Source organism: Pelophylax lessonae (genome assembly GCF_965119305.1).
Source record: "Pelophylax lessonae genome assembly, chromosome: 4".
Lineage (NCBI taxonomy): Eukaryota > Metazoa > Chordata > Amphibia > Anura > Ranidae > Pelophylax > Pelophylax lessonae.
The window spans coordinates 478916514-478932682 of NC_138771.1; positions in this window are offsets into that span (position 1 = coordinate 478916514).

The following is a 16169-nucleotide window of genomic DNA, read 5'->3' on the forward strand; positions in this document are numbered from 1 at the left end:
ACGCACATGGTACTGAATATGCTGCTTGTGGATTATTAGGTTGGTTGCGTAACGCACTGATGTTTGTAAGCTGGTTAAACCAGACGGCTAAGAAGCTAAGGCAACGCTATGCGATCATCATCCTGGCTCTCCCTCCAATTGTCAAACACAATAAACTATTTGCACAGAGTAACACAAGTCACATGCTTGTATATAAAGTCATAGAAGAGATGTATCATTGTTGATAATTGTTGGAACATGTAACAGAATACACTGTAGGAGTGATGATCAAATTTCCATACTGATTTATGCAGACTTTGACAGGCTGCAGGCAGTGGGGCTGGGCACTGCACCTGTGCCTCCTCAATGCTGGCTTCGTACATTTTCTGCAAGTACAGAAGAATTTCTGCTTGATCCTGCCAGAAATCCATGTGCACTTAAAGCGCAGTTCCACCCAAAGTGGAACTTCCGCTCATTTGCTTCCTCCCCCCCCTCCGGTGCCACATTTGGCACCTTTCAGAGGGGAGGGGGGAACAGTACCTGTTTTTGACGGGTACTCTTCCCCAGAGTTGTATAAAGTACTCGAAACCCATACTTGAGTAAAAGTACAAGTGCTCGATCAAAAAGTGACTTGAGCAGAAGTGGAAGTGCTCGATCAAAAAGTGACTTGAGCAGAAGTGGAAGTGCTCGATCAAAAAGTGACTTGAGTAGAAGTACTAAAGTATTCAACATTTTTTGTACTTAAGTATTGCAAGTAGTTTTTTTTTTAAATTTTGCTACTCAAGTACTGAAAGTAAAAGTACCAGTAGTTTTGAAAAAAAAATTGCTACTCGAGTACTGAAAGTAAAAGTACAAGTACTGTGTTATGTAGTTATTAAAGAAAGAAGTCAAAAGTTTGAACATCATATTGTTTTTTATTATTTCAAATGCAGCTTTTATTTATACATACAGTAGCTTTTATTTTCCTATGCGCTGATAATACACATGTTTTGAGCTTCATGAAACCTGCCATCTACTGTTCTGGCAGTGGTAATTTTTATCATTGTAGCGAGTAAATATGCAGCACAAAAAAAAATAGTAGAAGTATTGAAATCATTGAAAAAATGTAGTGAAGTAAAAGTGGAAGTAGGAGAAAAAAATTATACTCCAGGAAAGTACAGATACCGCCTTTCGGTACTTAAGTACAGTAGTGAAGTAGTTCTACTTAGTTACTATACATCTCTGCTCTTCCCCACTTTCGTGAGACGGGGCCGCAGCGCCATCCCTCGGAAGTTTGGCCCCCTCCTCCTTCCCCTGCCGCCAAAGCCAATCCAAATGGGCATGTAACAAAATATGGTGTAGCGCTAGTATACTAATTCTTTGAACTTAACAGTCCATATGAACAATAAACACAAATAGTTGGAAGGATAGGTCCGTCAAAAGAAAGGAGGAAGGAAGTGCTCCCCGAATCTCATATCAAACTTTCACCATCCTGAAATCCAGTGTATGGAGACCACCACCAAGTAGAAGAAATGGCCCCTTACCGCAACGCAATGATCCCCACCACAGAGATCATTGACCGCTTGTAATGGAAATCAGATGGACCAAGTAGATGACAGTCCAGCTCACTAGGAAGATTTCAATGGCTCCACTCGATGTGAGTACATAAATAAAAAGAAGGGACAACTCCCATGGTGAAGTACCGTCACACATTTATTTAGACCAAAAAATAGGTGGCAACTCACATTTAGATGGAGATATTACAGCATATATCTCGAGGGAGCAATCCTAGGACCTGGTTCCTAACCAAGAAGATGGCCGCCGCGTCCCCTCGTGTATCTCAGCTCGGCGTGCCGCAGGCTCCTCCTACGCGTTTCGTCAGCCAATTGACGACGTCAATTGGCTGACGAAACGCGTAGGAGGAGCCTGCGGCACGCCGAGCTGAGATACACGAGGGGACGCGGCGGCCATCTTCTTGGTTAGGAACCAGGTCCTAGGATTGCTCCCTCGAGATATATGCTGTAATATCTCCATCTAAATGTGAGTTGCCACCTATTTTTTGGTCTAAATAAATGTGTGACGGTACTTCACCATGGGAGTTGTCCCTTCTTTTTATTTATGTACTCACATCGAGTGGAGCCATTGAAATCTTCCTAGTGAGCTGGACTGTCATCTACTTGGTCCATCTGATTTCCATTACAAGCGGTCAATGATCTCTGTGGTGGGGATCATTGCGTTGCGGTAAGGGGCCATTTCTTCTACTTGGTGGTGGTCTCCATACACTGGATTTCAGGATGGTGAAAGTTTGATATGAGATTCGGGGAGCACTTCCTTCCTCCTTTCTTTTGACGGACCTATCCTTCCAACTATTTGTGTTTATTGTTCATATGGACTGTTAAGTTCAAAGAATTAGTATACTAGCGCTACACCATATTTTGTTACATGCTATTTGACCTTATACTCTAATATAGGATCAGGTGTTGGCAGCTGTATATGATGTATATGGTCATTGCGACCTTTTTTAGTATTTTATGTATTTTGTGTATTTACAGTTCTTTGTGATTTTTCACTTTGATTGTAAGCATATCCTATGCTGATCAGTTTTAGCGCAGCAATATCCCCAAAATTTTTTAATCCAAATGGGCAGCCCGCGTCGCGCATGCGCGTTGGGGACCTGCCAGTGAAGATACAAGGCTTCAATGCCGGGTTCCCTCACCGGCAATGGCGGCGGCAGCACCCGATAGCTGATGGAATATTGGCTGCGGTGCCGACAACGCTGGACTTCAGGACAGGTAAGTGTCCTAATATTAAAAGTCAGCAGCTACAGTTTTTTGGAGGGGGAGGGGGTGGAACACCGCTTTAACTCACATCTCAAACAATGTTATCAACCTTCCCAACGCTTTTGGGGACTACAGAATTTCTCCCCTTAAGTAAAGGGGATGATGAAAGAAAGAGGTGTTTGTAGCCAAAATTAGGAGAGCAGCCTAGGGTGACAACACTGCTCCTCCATAGAAAACAGTAAAGTGAGTGTTGTCACTCTAAGATCTGGAGTGTGTTACTGGCAGAATCACCTGAAGAAAATAAAGGGCAAAAATCCCACAAATGGAAACGAATGCAGCCATCAGATCTAAAGACTGATAAGGTGCAATATATTGAATTTTATAAAAATCTCCAGCGCAAATATGTATAAATATATCTCAAATCACCAGTGTAGTTACCAAAATCACCAATATGAATGCCAAATGTGAAATGAGAAAGAACAATAAAGAAGTGTTTAAAAATATAAATGATTGCTGCGAAGACTTAAAAATGCTTACCAGTGCTAATAGCAACAGCGTGTGGTGACGGCAATAAATCCCGATAAATAAGTGCACTAAAAAAATATATTAAAGTAAACCAATAGTGTCACGTGTGCAATAATCATCCAATGACAAAAGAAAAATAATAGTGCTATAAGTGAAGTGTGTGCACTAAAATATACGAAAAGGGACTCAGAGGTAAGGTGCACAGTGCAATGAAAATATATTTAATAAATAAATAAATAAATATAAATATATATATATACTTATGTAGAACCACCAAAAGGTAGGTGCCAGACAAATTAATATTTACTTGATAATGACACGAAAAAAATATATATGAAAGTGTCCATAAAAATCAAGTGGGATGATGTCAAATCTTGTGCTTGTGCTGTGCTTCTTCAGTGAGGTCCAGTGATGGCGTGGAATATCTGATCCTCCACCCAGTAAGTAGTGGCCACTTACCAGAAGCACTCAGGCCTCTGGGGACCTACAGTGCTAGTAGAACTCCTTGGTCTTTGCAGCGACCACCTCCTTCTAGCAGAAGACTCAGGGGTACATCTATCCAATATGTCTCCTATGTGTATGGCTCAAATGGACATCTATCCATAGTATCTCTAAGCTCTGCAGCAAGTGCTAAGGGTAAGTGAGACCCCTTCGCAGCCCCTGCATCTCCTCAGGAGATGCAGTGCTCTGTGAATGGTAGAGAAGATTCTCCTGTACCATGCCCGATGCACTACATCTCCTGTATTTTGCCCGCAGCACTACCTCTCATGTACCATGCCTGCAGCACTGCCTCTCATGTACCATGCCTGCAGCACTGCCTCTCATGTACCTTGCCCATAGCCCTGCATCTCCTGTACCATGCCCACAGCACTGCCTCTCCTGTACCATGCTTGCAACCGCTGCACCATGCCCGCAGCCCCTGCATCTCCTGCACCATGCCCGCAGCCCCTGCATCTCCTGCACCATGTCCACAGCTCCTGCATCTCCTGCACCATGCCCGCAGCCCCTGCATCATGCCTACAGTCTCTGCCTCACCTGTACCATGCTCGCAGCCCCTGCATCTCCTGCACCATGCCCGCAGCCCCTGCATCTCCTGTACCATGTCCGCAGCCCCTGCATCTCCTGCACCATGCTTGCCCTGCATCTCCTGTACCATGCCCACAGCACTGCCTCTCCTGTACCAAGCCCACAACCCCTGCATCTCCTGCACCATGCCCGCAGCCCCTGCATCATGCCCGGAGCCCCTGCATCTCCTGCACCATGCCCGCAGTCCCTGCATCTCCTGCATCATGCCTGCAGCCCCCTGTATCATGCCCGCAGCATCTGCAACTCCTGCACCATGCCCACAGCCCCTGCATCTCCTGCACCATGCCCACAGCCCCTGCATCTCCTGCATCATGCCCACAGCCTTCTGCATCATGCCCACAGCCTCTGCATCTCTTGCACCATGCCTGCAGCCCCTGCATCTCCTGCACCATGCCCGCAGCCCCTGCATCTCCTGCACCATGCCCAGAGCCTCTGCATCTCCTGTACCATGCCCGCAGCCACTGCATCTTCTGTACCATGCCTGCAGCCTCTGCATCTCCTGCACCATGTCAGCAGCCTCTGCATCTCTTGTACTATACCCGCAGCCTCTTCCTCTCCTGCACCATGCCCGCAGCCCCTGCATCTCCTGCACCATGCCCAAAGCCTCTGACATGTCCTCCTGTACCATATCCGCAGTCTCTGACATCTCCTGTACTATGTCTGCAGCCTCTGCATCTCCTGCACCATGCCCGCAGCCCCTGCATCATGCCTGCAGCCCCTGCATCTCCTGCACCATGTCCGCAGCCCCTGCATCTCCTGCTTCATGCCTGCAGCCCCCTGCATCATGCCCGCAGCCTCTGCAACTCCTGCACCATGCCCACAGCCCCTGCATCTCCTGCATCATGCCCGCAGCCTCTCCATCTCCTGCACCATGCCTGCAGCCCCTGCATCTCCTGCACCATGCCCGCAGCCCCTGCATCTCCTGCACCATGCCCAGAGCCTCTGCATGTCTTGTCCTATGCCCCCAGCCTCTACTTCTCTTGTACCATGCCCGCAGCCTCTGCATCTTCTGTACCATGCCCGCAGCCTCTGCATCTCCTGCACCATGTCAGCAGCCTCTGCATCTCTTGTACTATGCCCGCAGCCTCTCCCTCTCCTGTACCATGCCCGCAGCCCCTGCATCTCCTGCACCATGCCCGCAGCCCCTGCATCTCCTGCACCATGCCCGCAGCCTCTGCATCTATTGAACCATGCCTGCAGTCCCTGCATCTCCTGCACCATGCTTGCAGCCCCTGCATCTCCTGCACCATGCCCACACAGCCTATGACCACCTCCCCTAACCATGTCTGCACTTTTATTACTTTTAACCAGAATTTGCTCTTATATATATATATATATATATATAAAGCCCTATGTGCTTTCATATCTGTCTTATCTATAATACACTCTTCAAAATGTATAGTTTTACGCTTTAAAATGTATAGTTTTCCCTTTTATGAACAAGAAAATAATGACTTTATGCTGTTGGGTCGGTATAATAATGCTATGGGGCTGGTATGAAATTATTTCCAGGGCTGATTTTTATTCCCAGTCCGGCCCTGGTCACTGGCAGTGAAAGTGAGAGAACATCTAATATGTTGAGTTGTCACTGGCATACAGGAATACAGAGGAAAAGTTTTCAATAGAAACACTTCTGCTGACAATTGTCTAAGGCCTCATTCACTCATGCAGCGCTTTCTACCAGTAGCATCTACCTTCGGAATGCTAATTTATTTTCAGGAAACTGGGATTTTCTGTTGAAATACTGTGCCGCAATCACCACGCTTGTGGTTGTGGCTCAATTCCCAAAACATCCAAAAGACTCCAAAGACATGCTGGTAGGTAATTGGCTTCTGTATAAATTGGCCCTGGTATGTGTATGTATGAATGTGAGTTAGGGACCTTAGATTGTAAGCTCCTTGAAGGCAGGGACTGATGTGAATGTGTAATGTATATGTAAAGCGCTGCGTAAATTGACAGCGCTATATAAGTACCTGAAATAAAAATAAATAAAAAATTCACTTGAATGGGTTTGGTCGTGGTACTGCCTTCCAAACACAATATGCTGTATGATTTTTTTCTGCACCACAAAGCAAAACATTACAACAGCAGCAATATGTATTTAAAAGAGAAATATGGCGTTTATCCGATGCTGCAGCTGTCCCCCACCGGCTGTGCAGTGGGAACTGAGCGATCAAACACCTCCGATTGCTCAGTTGTCCCCTCCACTCTGAGCAGAGAGCTGTGACTGTCAGTCTCCAGCTCTCTTCTCTCCCCCCTAGCGCTCACTGAAGCACTGAGCTGTGGAGGGGGGAAAAGGGGCTGACCCAGGCTTCCAGCGGATCGCTAAGAAGCTAAGCTAGATGCCGTCAAGGGATCTGGGTGGATCCGACCGTATTTTTATGGTTTCCCTCAAAGGGCTGGTTGTATCTGTAAGACTAGATGTCCAGAGCACCCTCCCCTCTTACATCAGATGCCAAGAGCCCCCCACCATCAGAAGTTAAGCCCCCACCCTCCATTACATCACAGTGCACCCCCTTACCTTGTACTTCTTCTGGGAAAAAGCTGGGGACAGGGCTGGGAAGCAGAAACTACAGGGTCTATAGGAGGAACAGAGGAGGGCTGGAGTCAGCTGCTGGGGTCTGCTGAATGCTAAGACCAGGAGAGGAGGAAACGAGGATACTATATATTTATAGCAATATTTCCAGGCATTGGGCCTGAGGTGCCATTGTTACTGGAAACACTTCCAACACATTTAAGTTGAAAACCCAAGTGTGGTAAATGAGACAATGACCATTCCGGCATCTTTGGTTTGTGTTGTTTATTTTATATTGGGGATGGGAGAAGGGAATGAGTGGGATACTCCTCTGGCTCAACTAGGTTTAACTGGGACACTGTACAGAAAAATGCCCGTTGGCGCTGTCCTGACGCCGGCTGAATGTCGACCAACGCTTCCTGGCGCTTGAAAATACTGTTATGCTGAACTTGTGCTAGAACTTCAATTTTGACACCCTTGGTTAACTCAGAAGATCCAGGACTGAAATAATCCTTGACTCTTGACACTCTGTCTAGCTCAAAAGTCCTGTATATGACTCCCTCCTGCCCTTCACTGACTGAGGTAGCTCCTTGTAACTGCTTGTCCTGCTGCAACTCTTAATACTGCACACTTGACTCTTCAGGGCCCAACCGCTGGCGCCCCCTCTACACTTCCAGGGTCCTCTCACTAGGCAACCCCATTTACACTTCATGGTCCTTTCACTAGGCAACCCCATTTACACTTGCAGGCTCCAGGATCCCTGGGACCTTCACCGGAGTGGTCCCCCCTACACTAATGGCACTTTTCCACTGCAAGTACCGGCTAGTACCGGCTCGGCTCTACTCGGCCCTGCTTGGCCGGTTTGCTTTTCCACTGCGGTACCGCATGGTATAGTGTCGGAACGGTTCGGTACGGTACGGTATAGGTTTGCTTTTCCACTAAAGTAGTACTAAAGTTAAGTGGGTGGGATAACAACGGGGTGGGTGTGATTCTCTGACCAATCAGTGGCTAGTAGTGACTGCATGCAAAGGATTGTGGGATATGGTACCAGTTTGGTACCTGTTGGAACCACAATCGAGTAGGTACTGTTTTTCAGAGCCGTACCGTGCCGTACCGTTCGGTTCCATGCAGTGGAAAAGCAAACCTATACCGAACCGTTCCGACCCTATACCATGCGGTATCGCAGTGGAAAAGCACAAAAGCGTGCCGAACCGGTACGGTTCCATGCAGTGGAAAAGCGCCATAAGCAGACCCCAGGGGCAGTTCACAGTACTCACGACCTTGGAAGGCTTTCCTGGAACTGAACCCCTCTTTCTCCACTGGTCCTCAGCACACCGGATCGTCTCTGCAGCTCAGCTCAGCTCTCCCTTCTGGATCCTCAGGCAGCCACCCAAAACACCCGATCCTTCTGACAGGAGGAGAGACAGCCGTACTCTCCCTCCTGGGACTCCAAAGATGCTGCGTCATGCGCTTCCCACAGACTTATGCCCCCTCCCAGAATCCTCTGCGGCAGAATCTGCCTTCTGGGGTAGATACAAGCCCGAATGGGCCACTGATTGGATTTCCGCCACTGCCCAATTAGAATCCTCTCACAGAGGCAGTGGGGAGACTCTCCTCTCAGTAACCACACCTGGGAGACATGACAGCCCAGCTTAATTTATGGCCCTGCGATTAGGCAACCAAGGCCCATTATACTTTTACCTAGCACCTACCTGTAGGGTGCTACATATTTATTCCAACCATATAGGGTATGCTGCAAATGCTGGAGGTTAGTTAGGTGATGGCCCAGTCTGTCCTAGTTTGCTCCAGTGGTCTCGCTTTAGGGATGGCTCAGAGTTCAGGGGTTGTCGCTCCCTCTTTGAGGGTGTCTTAGGCTGGTGGTTATGCCTGGATAGCCACATGCATCTTGGGTAAGAAAGCAAAGTGGTAAAGAAGAAATGTGATGTGTATTTGTATCTATTTTGTTATACTCTGTTATGATATATTCTTACTGTTTTTTGTTTTATAAATTGTAATATAGATTCTGATATGTACTGATCCTGACGAAGCGTCTTGAACCACAAAACGCGTAGAGCTCATCAGTGACCCTCTTATCCTCCTTCTTTGTATAGAAATAATTTTTTTTATAGCACTATACACGGTCTATTTTCGGACAGAACAGTTGGCTATTTTGACTTACAGTTGTAATAAGCTTGTAGAGGCCTGGATATTGTTTTTGGGGACACCTATACTAATGATTCAGTATCTTTCCCCCCTTCTATTTTTTAATGTATTTTATGTATACTCTTTTTTTTATATTATGTAAAAATAAAATTATGTACAGTATGTTGATATGGGGTTGTTATTATTTCATACCAAGTGCATACTAGGTGTATTTCGTGATTATAACTAAAAATAGGGTGGGACACCTTTTTTACCACCCGTGTTTTGAATTTACCCCAACATTTTCTATTCCTGATATGTGTCCCTGACATGTTGTACCATGTACATGCTTTAAAAAGTATCCTGTGCTCTTTGTAATGTTTCCTTTGTGTGAAATACCAGGTGATCCTGCCAGCCCCCTCTGCTTTCCTATTTCAAACTGACCACACCAGGCATAGAAGCAAATCTATCTTAACGTGTTCAGTTTTTGGCAGGTCGCTGTTCTATCAGTAAGGAAGGTAGTGATCCTGGAACACGGATCTCTGCCTTCCCATAGTGCAAGCATTCCACACACAGTTAGCAAGCACTCCCTAGGAACACATTTAACCCTTTGATCGCCCCTGATGTTAACCCCTTCCCAGCCAGTGTCATTATTACAGTTACAGTGCATGTTTTTTAGTACTGATCACTGTATTAGTGTCAATGGTCCCCAAAAAGTGTCAAAAGTGTCAGTTAGGTGTCCGATTTTTAAGCCAAAATGCCGCAGTCCCACTATAAGTCTCTGATCACCGTCATTACTAGTAAAAAATAAATAAATCAATAAATAAATAAAAATTCCATAAAAATATCCCATAGTTTGTAGACGCAATAACTTTTGCACAAACCAATCAATATACGCTTATTGGGATTTTTTTTACAAAAAATATTTAGCAGAATACATATTGGCCTTAATTGATGAAGAAAATAGATTTTTTTACATTTTATATTAGATTTGTTTTATAGCAGAAAGTTAAAAATATATATATATATATATATATATATTTATTTTTTAAATATATATATTTATTTATTTTTTTAGAAGGAGGCGGGGAGGATGAGGAAGAGAGGGGAGGAGGAAGGGAGGGGGAGGGGGAAGGAGGAGGGGGAAGGAGGGGGGGAAGGGGGGGATGTAATGACATCACACATTTGAGGAGTATACACACTATACTATATACTGTACAGTATATGTGTTCTTTACTGTTCACTTACCACCAGGGCTCTGCTGCCAACGGTTCTCTCTCTGTCTCCACTCTCCAGGCACAAACCCTGCCTCAGCGGTGTCTACAGTCCAGGCTCAAAGTCCTCCAGGCTCCAACTGACACATACACCACTTCCAGCCAGGTAATGACTCTGCGCCACTAATCGGAATGTCCCGTCATGTGACTCTGCTCTGCGGCTGGGGAGGGGAGAAACGCAGAGCAGAGCTCATCATGGGAGTAATGGCACTAATGGGAGGGACCAGCCAGGGAGGGACCAGCCAGGGACGGACGATCACCACTTCCAAAGCTGGACTGGCACCAGAGAGTTTCTGAGAGAGAGACAGGCTGTGATCTGTCTGTCACTGATCATAGAGGTGCAGACCGCCTCTGTTCTGTCACTGTCTGGAGACAATCAGGACTCGGAAGACCGTGACATCATATCTGTTCCTCAGTGCTCCAGGGCGGCTGAACAGTACAGGCGGTGGTGGGACTCAGGAGAGGGGGACTGAGTAGGAAAACCAGTGGCAGTGCGCCCTAGGCAGCTGCCTAATTTGCCTTACTGGTAGCGTTGGCCCTGGCTGAAATATATTGGAAAACAGTTGCTCAGCTGTCGATACCATAGTGGAAAAAGGGGTATGAACAAAAGGGAAATGCTGGTTTATTTTGTACACAGCAGATGGATAAATAGGCTGGAGGGCACTGCCTATGCGTGGGCTCCCTAAGTCATAGGACCCTGAACAATTGCAGTCTCTCTACTCCTTGTAGATATGATAGGTCCCCATACTCTAAAAGCTGCACTGTACTTTTATCTCTCATGAGGTGACATGACACCTCATAGGAGATAAAAGGTGGTTATGTGGGCTAAATTATCAGTATTGCCATCCATACATGAACAGGCAGACACTCCCTAGATCTTATATCAGCTTTTAAACAAGCTAGCTCTCCTCTGAAGAAACAAAAGTTAACATCAATTTACAAAAAATAAAAAAAATATAAATTTTCTTTGTAAAGAAAGATCATTTCAGACCTTATCTATCCACTGTATAGGAAAATATAATCATTCCAGTGTTGCCACATAATCATTGCAATTTTCTGGATATTTTTGTTGTTATTCTGTCTCTCACTGTTAAAATAAACCATTAAAATTATAGACTGATAATTTCTTTGTCAGTGGGCAAACCTACAAAATCATCAGGGGATCAAATGCTTTTTTCCCTTACTGTATGTCTCAAATGTATCAAGGGTCTGTTTAGACCCCTGATACTTCACCAAAACATCTCCCTCCCACCCCCAACAGGGCAGTTAAAAAAAAAATGTAAAAAAAAAAAAAAATTGAGGACTTGCTCAAATGTGCTTTGTTCTCTGAAGAGCAGTCAGCATTTGGAACACTTATTAGTAGGGCGCTTGCAGGGCTATTCAATTGAATAGGCCTTGAACCATGAGGGTATCATTTCTGCCATGGCCATGGGCGCAAAGCATAGCATTTTGGCAAAAATCATTTTATATTTTCAAGGCAGAGGAAGGGGGCCCTATCAGGTAGGCTACACAGGGTCCTGTGATTTCTAACAGCAGCCCTGGCCACCAATGTAAATGCCATCATTGGTTTTAGATTGAGACTTGCCAACATATATAATGACACCTTGAAAGTAGCGCTGGCTTCGGATCCTTCTGTATAGATTCCAGATGACCCCCAACTCTCTCTTACAACTAGGACCACTTAGTTAGATTTACTTTAGCCTTACCTTACTTTGCCTTTAGATTTTGGCAGGGGGACAGAAAGCACATACACTGTCCATTCAACTGTCTGATCTCACCCGTAGTTTCTCAGCTTCTAAATATGCAGAGTGACAGTTTATAGAACCGTAAATAAAGCTTAATAAGCAGCAAATGTAAATCTACCATATGTAATCCTGCAATTATAGCAATTTAAGACATTCTTTCATAAATGTGACTAGCTGACTTTAAAAGAGTAGTATGGTCAAAGCTTTTTTGGTCATACTTTTTTTCTGGGACATAGGATTGCACTTACTTTTGCTCTCCTGTGACCTGGAGTCGGCCTATAGATGGCTATTGACAGCTGGCATGGCAGAGCCATTCCAGGCACTGGAAGGATCCTAACAATATTGTCACGATTCCCCAGCTACCTTGCCAGGTTGACAGCTGACTCTGGCTCTCAGCGCACGACTAGGAGCCGTGGCCAGCTGCGCCCACCCCCTCTCAAGCCCAGTGCTCCAGTGGGCGCTGGAGGAGCAGATTGGAAAGCAGTGACTGACAGTCACTACTCTCCATTCCAAGCAGACAGAGAATTGGTCAATCATCGGCCATATGCTTGCCTAATTATCGGTGTTAGAGCCGACGTGGGACAGCTGCAGCATTACACCAATGCCACCGCAGAATTGAGTATGGGTGTTTATTTTCTTCTTCTTTAAATGGTAATTAAACTGATCTCAGCAGTCATTAAGCAGGGATGCTAATCACATTCCTAGGCTAATTTTAACCTGCAGGATAATAAAGGTCCTGGTTCCACTATGTCGAGTTTTAGTTAGACTCAGATTAGAATACTATGTTCAGTGTGGAGACCTCACTTACAAAAAGATATGTTTAACCATTTCAGCCCGGAAGGTTTACTCCCCTTCATGACCAGGTCATTTTTTGCGATACGGTACTGCATTACTTGAACTGACGATTGTGCAGTCGTGCGATGCTGTACACAAATAAAAGTGATGTCCTTTTTTTCCAACAAATAGAGCTTTCTTTTGGTGGTATTTGATCACCTTTTATTTTTTGCGTTATAAACAAAAAAGACTGACTATATATTTTTTACTTTCTGCTATAAAATATACCCAATAAAAAAAATTTGAAAACTCAAATTTCTTCATCAGTTTAGGCCAATACGTATTCTGCTACAAGTTTATGGTAAAAAAAAAAATCCCATTAATCCTATATTGATTGGTTTGTGCAAAAGCATCAACAAACTATGGGATATTTTTATGGAATTTTTATTTTTTTAAATATGTTTTTACTAGTAATGGCAGCGATCTGTGATTTTTAGCGGGACTTCGACCTTGCAGCAGACAAATCTGACACTAAGTGACACTTTTTAGGGACCAGTGACACCAATACAGTGATCAGTGCTTAATAAAATGCACTGTTACTGTACTAATGACACTGGCAGAGAAGGGGCTAACATCAGGGGCAATCAAGGGGTTAGATGTGCTCCTAGGGAGTGCTTTCTAACTGGGGGTTCTTTGGCTGTGAGAAGAAAGGGACCAGTGTTTCTGCTTAGCAGAAACACAGGATCTCTGTCTCTCCTACTAGCAGAATGGCGATCTGCTTGTTTTCATAGGCAGACCGCTGTTCTGCCTCTCTCAGGAACGATCGGCGGATCCCGGCGGACATCGGGTTGCTGATTGGCTTCTGCTGTGTCCAATTACAGCAGGAGCTGGTTGCCGGCGGCAAGTGTGCGTGCCACAGACCCGGAAGAGCGAAATGGCGTATCTGTTTATGATTTCGCGCAGGAGAGCCGCCGCCCCGCAGTATATATTCATGGGGCGGTCAGCAAGTGGTTAAGATAGAACAAAAGATGGTGCAAAATCTGAGGGAAAAAGCATATCTTAAAGCCTAACTCTGGGTGATAAAAAAGGGGCAAATGTCGCACCCCTATGATCCAGCAGCGGATTGCTCCTAACGTTCAGAGCAGGTCTATGGGTGAGATGACCTCAGGAACAGTCCACTGCACAAAACTGCTAGACCACTGGGGGCAGGAGCCGTAGGGACTGGTCTTGTGTGGGAAGATCAAAGGATTAGGTAAGTATATCTCCTTTCTCCAATCACCTAGACAAAAAAAAAAAGCCCAGCCCCCTGCAAGAGAAAAATCCTTGTGCTGCACAAACTGTTTGCGCTATATAAATCCTGTTAAATAATAATAATATACCATTAGATCAATGATGCCACCAGCATCCTTGCCCCTTTGTTTAATGTGGCAGCAGGCTAGCTGCCTGCTATCCTGTGCCATTTTCCTTCGGGTATGAACTTTAGCTCATTACTAATTGAAATTTAAAAATAAATTGAGGGAGAGAATAAGGTCCCTTTCATGCTGACGGAGAGATCGGGTCCACCTGTCAGTTTTTCAGGCCATTTATTGTTCTCTATGGAGCTGCAGATGCCAATGGATATGTGCCCATTTACACCCACCGACTACCGATTCGATCCTGCCTGCTAAAAACAGGTGGATGAGGATCCGTTCTCCATCTGTCGATCGGATTGGATGACAGTAGGGTGGAAATGGACAGGTGGTCCATTTCCATCCAACAGCCCCATCCAACAGCAGAGCGACCACGGACTTGTCATCTACCTGCTCAGCCGGGATCAGTAGAGAGATCCCCTGCTGGGCAGGCGGATCCACTTGTGGATGCCACCAATGTGAAGGGGTTCCTAAGGTTCAAGAAGGCAACTTTTTGAATGTACAGGTAAGCTAAAGAACATGTTAGCATTAACCTCAAACTAATATTAGGAAAGTTTAGGAGTAACATCAGAAAGTATTATTTTCCTAATGCTTGGAGCAGACTTTCAGAGGAGGTAGTAAGTCAATCAACAGTAAGTAAATTTAAACATACTTGTTATAAACATAGGTCATTTAAAAAAGGCAGAGTCAGCAAGCCACTTGTTTTTTTTCTGCATTCTGTCTTCTAAATTTAGGGCAGGCCCCAGAGGAAGACACACAGAGTGAAGAAAAAAGCTGAAAGTCTGATTCATCATTTGGCTCTGGAGTTTGGCCAGGTATGAGTAGGTGTGTTTTCCTGTCCTGCACTGTACAATAGTTTGTGCACCTAGCTGAGAAGTCAAAGATCCTGATTAAGGTGTCAAACTTGTGGTGTTCCTGGGGCTGACGGTCGGGCTGTTCAGCAATATTCCACATTTAACTGAATAGCAAGGTGAACCACTAAATATTAGGAATTATTGGCCAGGAATCTGGTGATTTTAGGCTGTGTTTGATGTACCCCATATGGAAAGACTTTATGGTATTGATTTTGAAGAACACAGGCAGGTAAGAAACCAAGGTATGTTTTTATACAGCACCAAAAGCAACAACTATGGGGTAATTAGCAATCACAACAACAACAAAAAACACAAGGATAAAAAGTAAAAGATTAATATCCCAATTTATTAAAATGTCTCACAAAAGACTCTGGCATAGAGATGGCAGAGAACATCCACAGGTCACCATGAGAACATGGACGATGGAACAGTACCTGAAGAGGGAGCCAATGCTGCAGGTGATGTATCCAGGGAAATGATTGCCACGGAATGATGATGACAAGGGCTGGATACATCACCCGCAGCATTGGCTCCCTATTCATGGTACTGTTCCATCGCCCATGTTCTCATGGTGACCTGTGGATGTTCTCTGCCATCTCTATACTGGAGTCTTTTGTGAGACATTTTAATAAATTGTGATATTAATCTTTTACTTTTCAGCCTTGTGGTTTTTTTGTTTGTTTTTGTTTTTGTGAACGCTAATTACACCATCGTTGTTTTTGCTGCCTTTTACATTGGGACTGTTTATGGGACAGCTGCACCCTTGACTTAAGACCCCATTCACACTACCGCGACTTGTCAGGTGACTGGTCAGCCTGACAAGTCGCGGTCCATTGTGTGCTACGGGAACCATTCTAATAGGAGCGACTCAAGTCGCTCCGACTTAGAAAAAGGTTCCTGTACTACTTCGGGGCGACATCGGAGCGACTTGCATAGACATTCATTATATGAAGTCCGTGCAAGTCGCGCCGAAGTCGCGGTGCACGCGACTTCACAGGTCGCCCCCAAAGTGGTGCCGCGTTAGTGTGAACCGGCAGTAAGGCCCTTGGCCATTCCCACATGTGTGTGCTTTATTATTTTTTAACCCATTTTTCAACCTAGTTTATT